Genomic DNA, 15,300 nt, shown 5'->3' on the forward strand with positions numbered 1-15,300 from the left:
GAGGGAGGAAGGAGAAAGCAGCCAATACCTCACATTGCGGGGAGCGGCTGCTCTATTTTGCTCTGTGAATGGTGCCCCTGGAGTTGTGCACCGCCATGGCCCTGATTGGGACACACAGCATCCACTTCCCGCAGCCCTGGAAGGACTCAGGTATAAGGTGTATGGGGCTGTCTCGGTACCTGGTATGCAGGAAGCTCTCAGTTAAACGCTGGTGCTGTGGGGGTCGCGGTCTGACTCAGTCTCTCCAGCCTCACACCACCAGCCTGCATTTCTGCCTCTGGAGCTCCACTATGGCAGCAGACAGCCCCGCCCCTCCGAAAGGATGCGCCTGTGTTTCTCCATGGAGCTGAACAGACGACAGACTAGTTAGGATGCTGGAGGCTGGCCCAAGTTCTGGTCTCTTGGATAACCTTGGGCAGGGCCTTTATACAAGGCCCTTGGGCTCAATGTTTGACAGGGGAATGTCTGGCAGAAGATTCCAGAGAGAGCTGTACATTTTCCAGATGCAACAGACCTCCTGATGCAATGGAGCGATGCTCACTGAGGTCTTCCTGATCCGTCTGGGAAACATCTCCGTGAAAGTCAGGATAAAGCCCGGATATGCGGAGATCGACTCCGATCGACTCCGACAGAGTAGCCGGAGTTGTGGGGCCTTTCCTCCTGGCCTGCCAGGGATTGGCAGAGGCTTCCTGAAGGAGGTGGCCTTGGAACAGGAGTTTAAACGATGAGTCAGGGGCGACTCACCTCCCAGGGTCTACCTCACAGTACATCAAGAATCTGGCTGCTTCTCCCCACCTCCATGTCTACACCCTGGTACAAGCCACCTCAAATCATGACAATGACCTCCAACTGGCCTTCCCGCCTTCACCTGGGCCCCTAAAACTGCTTTTCTGCAGAGCCTTTAAGTAATTTCTTCTTCTTTTTTTTTTCTTTGAGACGGAGTTTTGCTCTTGTTGCCCAGGCTAGAGTACAATGGCACAATCTTGACTCACCGCAACCTCCGCCTTCCGGGTTCAAGCAATTCTACTGCCTCAGCCTCCTGAGTAGCAGGGATTACAGGCATGTGCCACCATGCCCAGCTAATTTTTATTTTTAGTAGAGATGGGGTTTCTCCATGTTGATCAGGCTGGTCTCGAACTCCCGACCTCAGGTGATCTGCCCGCCTCGGCCTCCCAATGTGCTGGGATTACAGATGTGAGCCACCCTGCCCGGCCACCTTTAAGTAATTAAAAGAAAAATTATTAGGCCATGTCCCTTTCCTGCTGAAACTGTCCAATGTCTTCTTTGTCCACTCAGAACAAAACCCAGAGATCTACAAGGCCTGACATGTGTGTTTCCCAGCCCCAGGCTGCACACTAAAATCACTGGGGCATTTTAGACGCGTTCAGAGGTGTTCTGATTGAGTGGGACTGGAAGTAGGATCCAGCCATCAATTTCTTCTTCTTTTTTTTAAATAGGCCCTTGCTCTTTCACCCAGGCTGGAGTGCAGTGGTATGATCATAGCTCACTGCAGCCTTGAACTCCTGTGCTGAAGTGATCCTTCCATCTCAGCCTCCTGAGTAGCTGGGACTACATGTGTGCACCACTAAATCCGGCTAATTAAAAAAATTTTTTTTGTAGAGACAGGGTCTACTATGTTGTCAAGCTTGTCTCTAACTCCTGAGCTCAAGCAATCCTCCCACCTCAGCCTCCCTAAGTGCTGGGATTACAGGCATAAGCCACCACACACAGCTAGCCATCAATATTTTAAATAATAATAATAACATAGTTCCCTGGCTGGGTGCTTCTCATGTGCAGCCAGGGTTGCAAACTCCACTCTTCATGGCTTAGCCTTGCTAGGTTGAACCGTGCTGGCTTCAAGTTGGTGCCTTCCTGCCCCAGGGCCTTTGCACTGCTCTTCTGCCCTTGATACGGGCCCCCAGAGTCTCCTCTGATGCACCCCTTCCTTCCTTCCTTCATTCAAGGTCTGCTCAAGGTTGCCTTCTCAGGATGCCTTCCCTGATTTATTTTTGGTCATAATGGAAATATTATCTTGTCATAGGTTGCTGTGAAGATTAAATGAGATAATCTAGGTAAAACATTTAGAACAGGGCTGGGTACATGGAAACCAACAAATGGGAGGAATTTTTATTTGTGGTATTTACCACTTCCTGATATTATATATTTACTTGTGTATTCAATAGCTGTCTATCTGCTCCTGTGAACTATAAACTCCGTGAGGGCTGAAATCATCTTGGCAAACAGTAGGGGCTCAATGAATAACTTTCATTTTTATTTTTTACTTTTAGAGACAGGGTTTCACTCTTTCACTCAGGCTGGAATGCAGTGGTGCAGTTGTAGTTCACTGCAGCCTCGAGTTCCTGGCCTCAAGCAATCCTCCCGCCTTAGCCTCCCAAAGTGCTAGGATTATAGGCCTGAGCCAATGCACCTGGCCTCAAAAGCGGTAAAATAATCAATCATTCATTGTACAGGATTCCCACACCTGATTTAACCATTCTCTGCCTGTGGGTGTTGCGGTTCTTTCCATTTTGGGCCAAATAATGTACAAATAATGCTGAGATGAGTATACTTGTAAGCGGATCTTTCTCTGCAATCTGATTACTGTATTTTCTGATAATAAATTCCTGGACATTGAATTACTGGGTCAAAAGTATGAAATTTTTTAAAAGTAGCAATCAATTTAATAACATGTCTTTTGTATTCATAAGTAACAAAAAGGTCCTAAATTCTTCAAAATTTAAAACTAGAATACAAAGCGGGTGGATCACTTGAGGTCAGGAGTTAGAGACCAGCCTGGGCAACATGATAAAATCCCGTCTCTACAAAAAAATACCAAAAAAATTAGCTGGGTGTCAGGGCTGGGTGCAGTGGCTCACGGCCTGTAATCCTAGCACTTTGGGAGGCCGAGGCGGGCAGATCACCTGAGGTCGGGATTTTGAGATCAGCCTGACCAACATGGAGAAACCCTGTCTCTACTAAAAAAATACAAAATTAGCAGGGCGTGGTGGTGAATGCTTGTAATCCCAGCTACTCGGTAGGTTGATGCAGGAGAATTGCTTGAACCCAGGAAGCAGAGGTCGCGGTGAGCCAAGATTGCACTATTGCACTCCAGCCTGGGCAACAAGAGCGAAACTCCATCTCAAAAATAAAATAAATGAATAGATAAAATTAGCTGGGTGTCATGGTGCTTGCCTATATTCCCAGCTACTTTGGGGGCGGAGGCAGGAGGATCTCTTGAGCCTGACAGGTCGAGGCTGCAGTGAGCTAAGATTGCACCACTGCACTCCAGCCTGGGTGACAAAGTGAGACCCTGTTTCAAACAAACAAAAAGCCTATAATACAATTCAGAGAAATAGGTGGCAACTTCAATTTATTCTAATAGCAGTTTCTCTTTTTTTTGGGAAGTTAAAACACCTCTCTTGGAGAATCTTTCTTTCTTTTTTTTTTTTCTTGGGGGGCGGGGTGTGGGGACTGAGTTTCGCTCTTGTTGCCCAGGCTGGAGTGCAATGGTGTGATCTTGGCTCACTGCAACCTCCGCCTCCCGGGTTCAAGCGATTCTCCTGCCTCAGCCTCCTGAGTAGCTGGGATTACAGGCATGCACCACCATGCTCGGCTAATTTTGTATTTTTAGTAGAGACGGGGTTTCTCCACATTGGTCAGGCTGGTCTCAAACTCCTGACCTCAGGTGATCCGCCCACCTCAGCCTCCCAAAGTGCTGGGATTACCGGCGTGAGCCACCACACCAGAGTCTCGCTCTGTTGCCCAGGCTGGAGTGCAGTGGTACGATCTCGGGTCACTGCAACCTTCGCCTCCCAGGTTCAAGCGATTCTCGTGCCTCAGCCTCCTGAGTAGCTGGGATTACAGGTGTGTGTCACCACACTTGGCTAATTTTTGTTTTTGGTAGAGACGGGGTTTCGTCCTGTTGCTCAGGCTAGTCTTGAACTCCAGGGCTCAAGTGATCCACCCGCCTCAGCATCTCAGAGTGCTGGTATCACAGGCATGAGCCACCATGCCTGGCCAAACCCCACTTCTTTTTTTTGAGACGGAGTTTTGCTCTGTCGCCCAGGCTGGAGTGCAGTGGCTCGATCTTGGCTCACCACAACCTCCGCCTCTCTGGTTTAAGTGATTCTCCTGCTTCAGCCTCTCGAGTAGCTGGGATTACAGGCACACCACGCCACCATGCCTGGCGAATTTTTGTATTTTTAGTAGAGACGGGGTTTCACCATGTTGGTCAGGCTGGTCTCGAACTCCTGACCTTGTGATCCTCCTGCCTCAGTCTCCCAAAGTGTTGGGATTACAGGTGTGAGCCACCCAGCCTGGAAAACCCCCCTTTTTAATGGAACAGAACTCACTTACCCTGAGAGGTGAGAGGATAGAGGGATTCAGAAAGCACATTCACAGCAACTCACAGATGAATGTACCACAAGGCTGGGCTTGAGTGAATCTGGGTCCCTGGGGCAGCATATCTCTCCCCTGTCCAGATGCTGCCTTCAGAGACAGAGCCCTGGGCTGATATGGCAGAAGGTTCTGGAATTCAGGGACAATCTAGTTCCAGTCTGTTCCTTGGATGGCCATTCTCCTCCTAGTTCAGGTAGGTCTCTCCCAAAGCACCAGGCTCTCTGCTCAGACAGGCAGGGCTTCCTCGATGAGTCCTCTCCTCTCAGAGGGTTCACATAAGCAGAGAGGGGCACACCTGCCCTGTCCAAGTGAGAGAACTTTCTGGGAGGTAGCTGGGCATTCCATTTTGTGGCCTTGAAAATACGTGCCCTGCCCAACACAACAAACTCACTCATAGAAATAATCTACAAAGAATCAGGGATGTGGATGGCCGGGCGGGGTGGCTCACGCCTGTAATCCCAGCACTTTGGGAGGCCAAGGCGGGCGGATCACGAAGTCAGGAGATCGAGACCATCCTGGCTAACATGGTGAAAACCCGTCTCCACTAAAAATACAAAAAATTAGCTGGGCATGGTGGCGGGCACCTGTAGTCCCAGCTAGTCGGGAGGCTGAGGCAGGAGAATGGCGTGAACCCGGGAGGCGGAGCTTGCAGTGAGCAGAGATCGCGCCACTGCACTCCAGCCTGGGCGACAGAGCAAGACTTCGTCTCAAAAAAAAAAAAAAAAAAGAATCAGGAATGTGGAAAATGATCTAAGGGCTAAAGCAGTGCACCACAGCATCATTCATAATCACAACAGTGGGTGACCTGAATGGCCAATGGTGGAAGATCGGTAAAATAAACCATGGCACAACCACAAATGGCATATGCTCTGCAGCCCTTAAAAACCGTGTGCTCGGCCAGGTGCAGTGGCTCACACCTGTAATTCTAGCACTTTGGGAGGGTGGATCACTTAAGGTCAGGAGTTCAAGACCAGCCTGGCCAACATGGCGAAACTCCGTCTCTACTAAAAATACAAAAATTAGCCAGGCGTGGTGGTGAATGCCTGTAATCCCAGCTACTCAGGAGGCTGAGGTGGGAGAATCGCTTGAACCTGGGAGGCAGAGGTTGCGGTGAGCCAAGATCATGTCACTGCACTCCAGCCTGGGCGACAGAGCAAGACCCTCCCTCAAAATAATAATAATAATAATGTACTCAAAGAATGTTGAGAATGTTTAATAGGGAAATGCTCAGTGCGTAGCATTTGGTTAAAACTGCACACACCAGTGCAGGATGATAGGACTGTGATGATGGAAATGTTCTGCACCTGCCTCGTCCCTTATTCCATAGACAATAACCATAGGCCACTAATGAACACATGAGGTCTTGGACTAGCACAACTGAAGAACTGAATTTTACATTTTAACAAATTTAACATTTAAAGAGCTGCATGTGGTTAGTGACTTCTGTACTGAATTGCACAGGTACACTAAATCCCAAGTATGTTAAGAAAAGGTGTGGGTGGCTGGGCGTGGTGGCTCATGCCTGTAATCCTAGCACTTTGGGAGGCCAAGGCAGGCAGATCGCTTGAGACCAGAAGTTCAAGACAAACCTGGGCAACATGGCAAAATCCCGTTTCTACAAAAAAAAATACAAAAACTAGCCGGGCGTGGTGGTGCACACCTGTAGTCCCAGCTACTCAGGAAGGTGAGGCAGGAGAGTCGCTTGAGCCAAGGTCAAGGATGCAGTGAGCTATGATTGCAGCACTGCACTGCAGCCCAGGTGACAGACCCTGTCTCAAAAAACAAAAACAAAAACAAAAAAAGGTATGAAAAACACATTAAACACATAAAAAATGGCTGAAAGAATATTCCAAAGTGTATACAGTAGTTTTCTCTGTTAGGAAGGTTATAGGAGATTTAAATTTTCTTTCATTTTTCTGCTGTCAAATTCTCAATGAATAGATTTCTTCTCCATCAGAACAGCAAAGGAATATCAGGAGGAGAGAGAAGGAGGGAAGAGGAGAGCCAGTAGAACTCAGGTTGGCAGGAAGAGCCCAGCGGGGCTGCCCTGGCTGAGCTGGCAGGAGCGGGAGCCGGGAGAATCCGCCTAGCTCAGGGCTTGTTTTGACAGGAGTGTGGTGCGTGGGGGCTGGGTCTCCAAGCGGCAGGGCAACCTAGCTGACACACTGCAAACTCGGCTTCGCTGGTGTGAGTGTGTGTGTGCACATGGGTCCTGCCATCTGTTGCCCACCTGGCAGGAAAGTGTTGTCTCTTCAGCTCTATTTGTTGGGTCTTCAGTGGATTTTGTTGTCTGAATTTCTCACTTGCTTCTCAGGCCTGACTTCAGCTGCTTCTCCAAGTTACCAACAACTTTTTTTATAAAAACATTTGAGACAGAGTCTCGCTGTGTTGCCCAGGTTGGAGTGCAGTGGGGCAATACTGGCTCGCTGCAACCTCCACCTCCTGGCTTAAGTGATCTTCCCACCTCAGCCTCCCAAGCAGCTAGGACTACAGGTGTGTGCCACCATGCCTGGCTAATTTTTTTTTTCTTTAGACAGGATTTCACTCCTGTCACCCAGGCTGGAGTGCAGTGGTGTGCTCTTGGCTCACTACAACTTCTGCCTCCCGGGCTCAAGCGATCCTTCTGCCTCAGCCTTCTGAGCAGCTGGGACTACAAGCACACACCACCACGCCTGGCTAATTTTTGTATTTTTAGTAGAGATGGAGTTTCACCATACTGGCCAGGCTGGTCTTGAACTCCTGACCTCAGATGATCCACTGGTCTCCCAAAGTGCTGGAATTACAGGCATGAGCCACTGCACCCGACCTAATTTTTGTATTTTTTTGTAGAGACAGGGTCTCACTATGTTGCTCAGGCTGGTCTCAAACTCCTAGACTCAAGTGCTCAGCCCACTTTGGCCTCCCAAAATGCTGGGATTACAGGCGTGAACCACTGTGCCCGGACGCCGACCCCCACAACTTTTAGGAGACTTCAGCCAAGCTCTTTGAAAGTAGGAGGAAGTTCCTGCAGGTGAGTCTCGGCAGACATCGGGGATGGAACCTAGGCTGACTTATTCATTGTGGCTTTGCTGGTGCAGCAGTTTAGGAATTTCAGTTATTTGAAGTGGCAAGGATAAAGAAAGATGTAATTTTCCTAAATATATAGCTGGAGGCCTTTTAATTATTTTACTGCTAAGGAGGTCATAAGCACTGGTTCTCAAGCTTTGGAGTGCCGAAGAATCACCTGGCTGCTTGTTAGAAGTAGATTCCTAGTGTTAAGCCCCAGGGATAATTTAATCAATCCCCTCATTTTATAGACAGGCCAAGGGAGGCAGAGGGCCAAGCCATGTGCCCAAGGGCACCAGCTGGTCAGCAGCGCCGGGATTAGGATCTGGGCATCTGATGTGGGTGTCTTTCACTAATTGCCTTGCCTCTCAATTCGCTTGTGTCAGTTGTCTGCCTTAAAGGAAGAGTTAGACAGAAGTGGGCTGTGAGGTTTTTTTCCCACCACCAACCAATTCTCCATCACCAACTGGATGTCCGACAATTCAATTCTGACACTACCCAGAGTTAGCATACACCCCACAGGTTAAGGACTTGGTCCCACAAGACTGCCCACACTTCTGACACCAGCTACAAATGGAGTGTCCAGGCTACTCATACTTCTGCCCAGCTGACTATAAATTTGGAGGTTCCCATGAACCCTTCTTCCTATTGGGTTTTTTGTTTTGTTTGAGACAGGGTCTTGCTCTATTGCCCAGGCTAGAGTGCAGTCGTACAATCTTGGCTCACTGCAACCTCCACCTCCTGGACTCAAGCAATCCTCCCACCTCAGCCTCCTAAGTAGCTGGGACCAGACAGCTACCATGCTTAGCTAATTTTTAAGTTTTTTTGTAGAGACAGGGTCTCACTATATTGCCCAGACTGGTCTTGAACGCCTGGACTCAAGCTGATCCTCCTGCATTGGCCTCCCAAAGTGCTGGGATTACAGACATGGGCCACTGTGCCCACACTCCTATCAAGTTTGATAATTTACTAGAATAACTCACAGACTCAGGAAAGTGCCGTACTCACCATTGCAGTTTATTATACAGGATGAGAATGAACAGCCAGATGAAGTATATAGGTGAGGTCTGAAAGGGTCCTGAGTGCAGTAGCCTCTGTCCCCCATGGACTTGGGGGTGCAAGGGGGTTCGGGGTTTTTGTGAGGTTTCATTACATAGGTATGATAGATTAAATCACTAGCCTGTGGTGATTGAGCTCCATCTCTGGCCCCTCTCCCCACCCTGGAGGCTGGGAGGGGAGGGCTGAAATCATGTGGTTGGTTTTCTGGCACCCAGTCCCCATCCTGAAGCTATCGAGGGCTCCCCTATGATAAGCCATGGTCCCTCATTAGCACACAAGACAGTAAATTCCAAGGGTTTTAGGAGCTCTGTGCCAGAAACACAAAGCCAAATAATTAATTAATAGTTAATTAACTGAGACAGGATATTGCTTTTGCACACCCAGGCTGGAGTGCAATGGCATGATCCTAGCTCACTCCAGCCTTGACCTGCCAGCCGTGATTCCCCTGCCTCAGCTGCCCGAGTAGCTGGAACCACAGGCACGCGACACTACGCCCGGCCAATTTTTTGATTTTTTAGAGATGGGATCTTGGTATGTTGCCCAGGCTGGTCTTGAACTCCTGGGCTAGAATGATCCTCCTGCCTCAGGCTCCCAAAGTGCTGGGATTACAGGGGTGAGTCATATTTTTTTTTATTACAACACATGAGATATTTGCAATTTTTTTTGGAAAATACTACTGCATTGCAAAGACAAAATAAGCCTTTATAATGATAATGCTTATTCTGGTTGTCTCTAGCTCAGTTGTCTATAGGCGGCTCAAGGGCACACATCGGACCCTGTTGGTACAGGAGGGCTGGGATGTGGGGGGAATGGTGACTGGGAGATGGGCAGGTTTTCCTTCTCATGACTCAGGACCCTGAACCTCAAATTCAAGGATCCAATAATGGAACTCAATGGCAGAGTGGTAACAAAATTGTGAGCCTGCTAGAGACAACCTGACAGGGCGTCTGATACAGAGAGGGTTCAGCCTGCTGCAGACAGTGCCCTTAGGCACCCAATGAGCTTAAAAAATGTGTTCCATTTGTCAGTTGGAGTGCCTCGAACTCTGGCAGGCCCAGGTTATCATGCAAATGTGTTCAGTGGAAGAAGGCATGAAATCATTCACAGAGATGAATAGGGCTGCTCAGCGGACCTGGGAGAGGAGGGCTCTGCCCAGTAAGACTCCTGCACATCCTCAGGAGATCTGGCCACACCTCCCACTGAGAGAAGGCACTCACAGGAGGTTCAAGGCACAGCCTGGGACTAAGGGCCCAGGGACAACTCAGGACACCGGGCAGTTTGAAGACAGGCAGCCCCATAACTTCTGCCAGAAAATCCAGACATTGAGTGTAATTCGTTTTGGTGTCTTTACATTTCAAGCTCATTTATCCAGGTCAGGAACCATTTATTTTGCATCTAACAAGTCGAGGCCTGTGCAGCATCCTTCTAACATATGGCCTGTTCATCCTGCCTCTGAGCATCTGTCACAGCCATGTTTTGGGAGGAGGCTGACTCGGCCAGTTTCACATCGTCAGCTGGCAGGGGCAATCCCACTGTGCAGCTGCTTGAAGAGGGGCACATGGCCTGGCCCAGTCCCCTTGGCTTCCCCGGCCCCCCAAAACCTGCTTTTTAGAGAAAGAAAGGAGGGCACCTGGCAGGCCACTTGTGAGTCACTCATCTCCTGGGAAATGTTCCAGGCGCCACTTGGAGGAGATCACTCTGGAAAGCTCCCTGATGCCCAGCAAGCCCATCACCACGGCAACCTATCCATCCTGAGCTGCTCTTCCCTTGGGCCTCCAGAAAGGAGGCTGACTGAGGTGATGCAAGTTTCTCTGAGGTGAGGCTCATCTCTCATCAAAACAAAGCTATCTTGAAAGATTTCAGATAAATAGATATAATGAATAATATAAGAAATACCTGTGCCGCGGCCGAGCGTGGTGGCTAATGCCTGTAATCCCAGCACTTTGGGAGGCCGAGGCGGGCGGATCACTTGAGGTCAGAAGTTCGAGATCAGCCTGACTAACATGGAGAAACCCTGTCTCTACTAAAAATACAAAAAATTAGCCGGCCGTGGTAGCCCATGCCTGTAATCCCAGCTACTCAGGAGGCTGAGGCAGGAGAATCGCTTGAACCCGGGAGGCGGAGGTTGTGGTGAGATGTTATCGTGCCATTGCACTCCAGCCTGGGCAACAAGAGCAAAACTCTGTCTCAAAAAGAAAAAAAAAATTGTATCGCTACCTCCCAATTTAAGATATAAAACCACAGCTGTAAATAAAGCTCCTTTTTTTGTTTAACAGAGGGTCTGGCTCTGTTGCCCAGGCTGGAGGGCAGTGGTGTGATCTCAGCTCACTGCAACCTCCGCCTCCTGGACTCAAGCCATCCTCCCACCTCAGCCTCCCCAGTAGCTGGGACTACACGCACACACCACCACGCTTAGCTAATTTTTTTTTTTTTTTTTTTTGTAGAGATGGGGTTTCGCTGTTACCCAGCCTGGTCTCAAACTCCTGAGCTCAAGGGATCCTCCTGCCTCAGCCTCCAAAAGTGCTGGAATTACAGGCATGAGCCACTACACCTGGCCCAGAGCTCCTTTTTTTAGGGTGGGGGACAGGGTCTTGCTCTGTTGCCCAGGCTGGAGTACAGTGGTGTGATCTTGGCTCACTGCAACCTCCGCCTTCTGGGCTCAAGCCATCCTCCCACTTCACCCTCCTTTTGTACCTGGGACTACAGGTGTGCACCACCATGCCCAGCTCATTTCTTTTTCTATTTTTTGTAGAGACGGAGTTTCACTATGTTGCCCAGGCTGGTTTTGAACTCCTGAGCTCAAGGGATCCTCTTCCCTCAGCCTCCCAAAGTGCTGGGATTACAAGCGTGAGCCATGCGCCTGGCCCAAAGCTCTTTTTTGATCTCTTATCATATGGCCTTCCTTACCCCACAAGAGGCTTCCTCTATGCTGAGCTTAAGGTTTATCACTATATATATATATATACACACACACACACATGTTCTGAACCACAGAACATAAAACCATTTTAAAGTGTACTGAATTATACATCACAAGGGTGGGCAACCAATACCTCTATATTTACATGTTTTAAAATCTGTACACCTGGGATTGTATGGCAGGTCTTTTGCAATTTGATTTTTGCATCAATGCTGCTTACAAGGTTCATCTATGTTGATGCGCATAGCTGCCAGCTTGTGCATTTCACTGCCAAATCGTATACCATTGTGTGACTACTTTACAATTGACCCATTCTCCTGGCAATCATTGGGCTGTGAAGGTGTTCAGAACATGCCACTCAAAATATGCCACTCTGGCCTATTGACTATTTTGAGTTAAAGGCACCTGTGGCCTGGTGAGGTGGCTCATGCCTGTAGTCCCAGCACTTTGGGGGGCTGAGGTGGGAGAACTGCTTGAGTTTGAGATGAGCCTGGCCAACATGGTGAGACCCTGTCATTAAAAAGAACAAAAAAATTATCTGGGCTTGGTGATATGTGCTCAGGAGGCTGAATGTGAAGATCAGTTGAGCATAGGAAGTCGAGGCTGCAGTGACCTAGGATTGCACCACTGCACTCAAGCCTAGGAGACAGAGTAAGAACCTGTCTCTAAAAAAAGGCACCTGAAAAACAGATGTAAGAAGGACACTCTGACTGTCCTTTTTCTTTAAAAACAGATGAAATTGTCGTGTGGAATGTATCCTTGATTTTTTTTGATATGGAGTCTTGCTCTATCACCCAGGCTGGAGTGCAGTGGCACAATCTCAACTCACTGCAACCTCTGCCTCCTGGGTTCAAGCGATTCTCCTGCCTCAGCCTCCCAAGTAGCTGGGATTACAGGCGTGTGCCACCACGCCCAGCTAATTTTTGTATATTTGGTAAATATGGGGGCTTCACGATGTTGGCCAGGCTGGTCTCAAATGCCTGACCTCAGGTGATCTGCCTGCCTCAGCCTCCCAAAGTGCTGGGATTATAGGCATGAGCCACCATGCCTAGCCAATGTATCCTTTTTTTTTTTTTTGAGATGGAGTCTCGCTCTGTTGCCCAGGCTGGAGTGCAGTGGCGCAATCTCAGCTCACTGCAAGCTCCGCCTCCCGGGTTCACACCATTCTCCTGCCTCAGTCTCCCGAGTGGCTGGGACTACAGGTGACTGCTACCATGCCCGGCTAATTTTTTTGTATTTTTAGTAGAGATAGGGTTTCACCCTGTTAGCCAGGATGGTCTCGATCTCCTGACCTTGTGATCCGCCTGCCTTGGCCTCCCAAAGTGCTGGGATTAAAGGTGTGAGCCACAGCTCCTGGCCCAATATACCCTTCTTATACCAGAAGGAAAGAGACACTCTTATCACCAAGGAGGGGAAGTTAATTCTGAGAGAAATCTGTATGAACCTTGTTAACAAACCTGCATCTTTCCACTTTTCCAACCAATGTAACTCCCCTAGCTCAGGCCCTTTCACCTTGTCACACTTACTACTCTTTGCCCAACTCAGTATATAAGCTTTCAACTCTTGTTTCTTTGGGTCTTCATGTTTCTTGTGAGGACTCCCATGTACATGTAAAAAAATAAAAAAATAAAGAGAGTAGAAGATAAATTTTTCCTCCTCTACAGTGGTTTCCAAGTTTTTAATAATTACCAATATGGGTTAAGCTTTCAAATCCAAAATGCTCCAAAATATGAAACTTTTTGAGTGCCGACCTGATGCTAAAAGGAAATGCTAATTGGAGCATGTTGGATTTCAGATTTTTGGATTTGGGATGCTGGATCAGTCTAATGCAAATATTCCAAAATCCAAAGAAATCTGAAATCTGAAACACTTCTTGTCCAAAGCATTTCAGATAAGGGATACTTTTTCTTTTCTTTTTTTAAATAGAATGCTTCACGAATTTGCATGTCATCCTTTATTAGTCCATTTTCACGCTGCTGATAAAGACATACCCGAGACTGGGAAGAAAAAAGGGTTTAACTGGACTTAACAGTTCCACATGGCTGGGGAGCCCTGAGAATCATGGCAGTAGGCAAAAGGTACTTCTTACATGGTGGAGCCAAGAGAAAATGAGGAAGATGCAAAAGCGGAAACCCCTGATAAATACACCAGATCTCGTGAGACTTATTCACTACCATGAGAACAGTATGGGGGAAACCGCCACCATGATTCAAGTATCTCCCACCAGGTCCCTCCCATACACGTGGGAATTAAGGGAGTACAATTCAAGATGAGATTTGATTGGGGATGCAGCCAAACCACATCACATCCTTGTGCAGAGGCCATGCTAATCTTCTCTGCATCATTCTATTTTTTTTTTTTTTTTTTAGTATATGTGCTGCCAAAGTGAGCACCAGATGAGGGGTACTTAACCTGTACTCCTGTCTCTTTGTGCACGTGCTGGTGCTTCTCCAAGATGTATCTCGGGAGTACAGCTGCTGCATCCGGGGCCAGGTATAGCTCCAGATTTATTAGACATTGCCAAAGTGCTCTGTAAAGTGGCACTAATTTATACTCCCGTAAGTCTGGCTGTCTTGGGGAAGGGGAAGCCAGGGGCACAATTTAATTGTAGCAACATGGATGGTGTATTTCACTTAATAAAGTGTTGTGAGGTAGGCAGAGCAGGATTATTCACCATCCTCAGCAACCTTTCAAAGGTGAGGAATCTGAGACGCAGGGGTTGAGGGATTTAGCCGGATCCCAGAGATAGGAGGGGTTAGAAGGAGGATGTCAAGCCATGTGTCTGACCCGACAGCGCTCTCCTTATGTTAGTTTCTCTCCCTCCTCCTCCCTAGCACAGCCACCTTGCACCTTATATGAACACAGACTCAGCCTACTCACCAGCTTTCTGAGACCACAAACAACGAAAGCTGGCTGCATAGGAGGGAGAGAGGCCCCAAGGAGGGGCTCTGTGGTGCGACCCTCCTGGACTTCTCCATCCCAGTTTCCTTGCTGGGGTCAACTTGCCTGTGCACGAAGATTGCATCTGGTAGTATTTTTGGACTTAAGTTGCTCTAGGAGGGCATAAATAAAAGCAATAGTAAAAAAGACTTAGCAGGCTGGCTCACACCGACTGCTTGAGCTCAGGAGTTGGAGACCAGCCTGAGCAACATGGTGAAGCCCCGTCTCTACCAAAAATATAAAACTTAGCCAGGCGTGGTGGTGCATGCCTGTAGTCCCAGCACTCAAGAGGCTGAGGTGGGGGGATTGCTTAAGCCCAGGGAGGCTGAGGCTGCAGTGAGCTGAGATCACCCCACTGTATTCCAGCCTGGGCAACAGAGCGAGACCCTGTCTCAAAAAAAGAAGAAGCAGAAGAGGCCAAGATGGGAAGCTCCAGCCCAGAGAAGGCGGGGCAGGGGAGTGGCACTCAATGTCCCTGAGTTGCTGAACCTCCCACACACCAAGTGGCTGCAGTCATCTGGGCACCTCCTCCCTTCACTCCCTAACCCCAGGCAGTGTCTCAAAGACGGCAACACCCTCCACTCAGAAATGCTCAGCACAGAAACGTGACCATGGAGCAGAGCTTAGACATGGGTGACACCCGGCCACCAGGCCTGTCTGAAGCAGGGCTTAAGTCCTAGGTAAGGACTTCTCAGCAGTACCCCCTCTCCCCTGCAAAGAGTGGGTCAGAAGCTGCCCTAGACTGGGCGGTACCAGAGCTGGGGCCAGGGTGCCCACATCTCAGTGAACTCTTGACACAAAAATTCGGTACCAGAAGGCAGCTCTTCATCTGCAAGAACCTTCTCAACCTTTGGTTTTTCTGTCTCCTTGCCCTCGGGTCTTTCCTTCCCAACATGGCGCTGGGATCCAGGGGGTGATGAGAGGCTGTTCAGTCTTGC

At 48.7% G+C, this 15,300-nt stretch overlaps 1 pseudogene; it reads right to left on the bottom strand.

The window, feature by feature from the left end:
• Positions 1 to 13,694: 13,694 nt before the first annotated feature.
• On the bottom strand, positions 13,695 to 13,807 carry LOC112205926 (U6 spliceosomal RNA; annotated as a pseudogene).
• Positions 13,808 to 15,300: the final 1,493 nt, after the last annotated feature.

This window comes from Pan troglodytes, chromosome 18, assembly GCF_028858775.2.
Source record: "Pan troglodytes isolate AG18354 chromosome 18, NHGRI_mPanTro3-v2.0_pri, whole genome shotgun sequence".
Classification (NCBI taxonomy): Eukaryota; Metazoa; Chordata; class Mammalia; order Primates; family Hominidae; genus Pan; species Pan troglodytes.